A 3720-nucleotide genomic window follows, 5' to 3' on the forward strand; every position below is an offset into this window, starting at 1 on the left:
CAAGGAGAGGTTGCTCGACCAGTACACAGATGCATTCACAAGCACTGGTCAGTGCAAGCAGGAGAATGAAATTGAGTTGAATCCAGATGTCACACCGACTGCTCAGCCAGCCAGACGTGTTCCCTATGCAAAGTATAAGAAGTTGAAAGACACTCTGGAGCACCTGGAGAAACGTGGAATAGTGGCCAAGGTCGACAAGCCCACCGAATGGGGTAGTAACCTCGTAATCAATGAAAAAAAAAGATGGCCGCATGAGAATCGACCGAGACCCAAAGCCGTTTTACCGTGCAATCAAGCGAGAGAGATACACAATGCCTAAACCAAGTGATGTGCAGAGATAACTGAACAACAAGGAGGTGTTCACAGTGATTGACACGGCGGATGGGTACTGGCATGTGAAGCTGACAGAGAAGTCCTCCTACCTGTGCACATTTAATACACTGAGGAAGGATGAGATTCTGCCGCATGCCTTTTGGCATACTGTCAGCGAGTGAAATCATGCACAAGAGAAACCAGGAGGCCTTCAGCGCCATTCCAGGTGTGCAGGTTATCACCGACGACATGATCATTTCTGCTGAAACCGTGGAAGAACATGACCAAATATTGCACAACATTATGCAGAGAGCTCGCCAACAACAGGTGAAGTTCGACAGGACCAAGGCACAGTTCCGAGTGCCAAAGTGCCGTACATGGGCAACATCATCACTCCAGAGGGACTGACACCAGACAAGTCCAAGATCCGAGCAATTGCCGACATGCCGACACCAGAAGACAAGCTAGCACTTCAGCACCTGTTGGGCATGGTCAAATACCGAGCGCAATATATGCGGAACGAGTCGGTGACCCCTCTTTGAGGGGGTTTCGCTGGCGAGACAGTGAGTGACCCCTCTCTGAGAGGTTTCGTTCCAACAGGACAATAACTCCCAAGCATACAGCCAAAGCAACACTGGAATGGCTTCAGAACAAGAATGTGAAAGTCCTTGAGTGACCCAGCCAAAGCACAGACTTTAATCCCATTGAGAATTTGTGGAAAAACTTGAATGACAAATTGGCAATTTTAAGCATTGTAAAAATGCATATCGTGACGATTTTGCAAACCTTCCCCAAGGGGAGAGCACACATGGACATGGAGGTGACTTGAGGATGAGTTATTTTAATAGTCTGTGTGAAGGTAGAACTTTGCCCCTTGCACTGGCGTCACTAGAGGGGTACGGGGGGGGGGGGGTGGACCGCATCGGGTAACACTATCAGAGGGGGTGACACCAAAATAAGTCTATAAAGTTTTTGTGCAGTGTTTCAGCAGAAATGTATTATTTTTAATAAAAATATCCCTGCAGTTAGTTATAACAAAAACATTTTTTCATAAGCCCAGCTTACATGTATCAATATACCTACAAAGATAAAACTCTATGCGAATTTACTTTTTGAACCTTCTAATGCGCTCCGGTCAGAGCTGTCATTATTACCCAATTACAATGACGCTTCAAATCAAATGGTTTTGTCTTCACGCGCTGTTGTTTTCGTTGCCGCTGGTATTTTTTATCGTCGCTGCTTTTGTCCAATTTTCTGGCTGATTTAGCTACAATATTGTGATAATTAGTATTTGTGAACCGATATCAATAACTTTTTTGAGAATAAAGTAGTGATTAAAGGAAAAGGAGGAGAAAAATCAAAAAAGGCTTCTGCTCAGTTACTAATAATGTTGTAACTAATAATGTTGCAATTCAATGAGAAAGATTTCACAAAACAATTTTGTTGTTAGCATTCATATAATCTAAGAAATATTACATTTCAGCAATTTACAACTATATTTATCACATATTCTATATTTTTACAACTATATATATATATTTTCAAATATTGCTAATTTGTCTTTTTTTTATTTATTGTGCAGGGATATTCTATCATGCCACATGGAGTGCATAAATCAATATCAAAGAGGCCAAGTGGATGCCAGCAAAGGAAAGCAAAAGAGGCATGAATTAAATCATTCAAAACACTTGCTGGATCCATGCTTCAATGTCAAAAGACAGGATGATGGCCAGGGTTCATCAAAAGACACTGCTCGTCAGTCTCCAATTGATAAAGCTGATTCTTCTGATGCGAGCATGCATCTGCAGAAGAGCAAGGAGTGGAAATGGCAGAATTTGAAGCAGAAGAGAGCGCTGAAAGTGACTCCAGCAATGATACTGTAAATGAGATGAGTGACATTAAGGAGAAAGATTTGCAAATTTTGTGATGTTTCTTTCTGGGAGATACCAGTTCCAGATCATTTTTGGGTTGAAATCATCAAAAGGGGAAGTGCTTCTTTCCAGAACAAAGATGGGCCTTTCAGTGTTGCGGCAAGGCAAGATGCAAAAGCAAAGGGAGATGTGCGCCAGCTTTCAAAAGTGGTTTTACAAGGTGATGCCAAATGGCGAGAAAATTCTGCGATCATGGATGGTTTACTCACTCGTCGGCAAGAATTTATACTGTTTTTGCTGCCGACTGTTTGCCGTTAGTGCTACAGATACATCCAAATTTGTGACTGGGTTTCAGAAGTGGTGGGAACTGAGCCCGAAAGTACATAACCACGAGAAATCCGAAGAGCACCTATGTTGCCTTGAAAAGTGGAAAACATTGGCAGCAGGACTGAGGCTGCACAAAAACATTGACACCGAAACTATTGCTTTGATTGAAATGGAGAAGAAAAAGTGGAGGGACATCTTGCATAGATTGCTTGATATCACATTGTTTCTTGCCAAGCAGAATCTGGCATTCCATGGCCACAAGGAAGATGAATCTTCATTGAACAAAGGGAACTTTCTTGAGATGGTTGAGAATCTTTCAAAATATGATTCAGTGCTGAAAGAGCAACTAATGAGATTAAAGCGCAGCACATGTAAACTTAAAGTATCAGTCTCTTATCTTGCACCAAAAACTCAGAATGAGTTTAAAAGTGCCCTGGCAAATCATGTGAAGGAGAACCTTGTCATGGACATAAAGTCTGCGAGGTACTTTGGGATCATGTTCGACAGCACACCTGACATACTGTATCACATACTGACCAGATGTCCGAAGTGATCAGATATGTAAAAATCGACAATAGGACAGTTGAAGTGAAAGAACTATTTCTATGATTTTTCCTTTTAAAGGGGGAAAAAGCTGCTGACCTCAGTTCTGATATTCTTAAAAAAAACTGGAAAGTGATGGACTGGACATAATGATGTGCCGTACTCAAGATTACGATAATGCTGCCACTATGGCTGGAATCCATGGAGATGGACAAGCCATTCTGAAGGGAAATAACAAGAAAGCTATTTTAATTGATGTGTGGACCCATTCGCTTTACTTGTGCGGTCAGCACTCTTTTGCTGAGAATGCATCGTGTGTGACATTTTTTGGAACTCGAGACAAAGTTTTCTTTCTTTTTCTGCTTCCACCAATCGATGGGATGTCTTAATTGACCATACTGGAGTGTCAGTGAAAAGGCTATCAACAACATGCTGGAGTGCTCATCATGATGCAGTTAAGCCAGAGAAAAGTTCGAGAAGTTAGTGGCGGCGGTTGAAGCTCTTTGTGATCCACATGAAAATTTGGACACAAGAGGAGCAGCACAATGTCTTTTGTCTGCTGTCTGCGATTTCACTTTTCTGTGCTACCTGTACTTCTGGTGTGATGTACTTCAGCAAGTTAATCTTACACAGCAGTACCTGCAGACTAAGGGCTTTACTCTCGACA

The 3720-nt window shown here is 42.1% G+C and overlaps 1 pseudogene; it reads left to right on the forward strand.

Moving 5' to 3' along the window:
- Positions 1 to 755: 755 nt before the first annotated feature.
- LOC147031912 (zinc finger MYM-type protein 1-like) lies at positions 756 to 3442 on the forward strand (annotated as a pseudogene).
- The last annotated feature ends 278 nt before the right edge of the window (positions 3443 to 3720 follow it).

Source organism: Eptatretus burgeri, chromosome 2, assembly GCF_056783735.1.
Source record: "Eptatretus burgeri isolate ZD-2024b chromosome 2, Ebu_testis_v1, whole genome shotgun sequence".
NCBI classification, from domain to species: domain Eukaryota; kingdom Metazoa; phylum Chordata; class Myxini; order Myxiniformes; family Myxinidae; genus Eptatretus; species Eptatretus burgeri.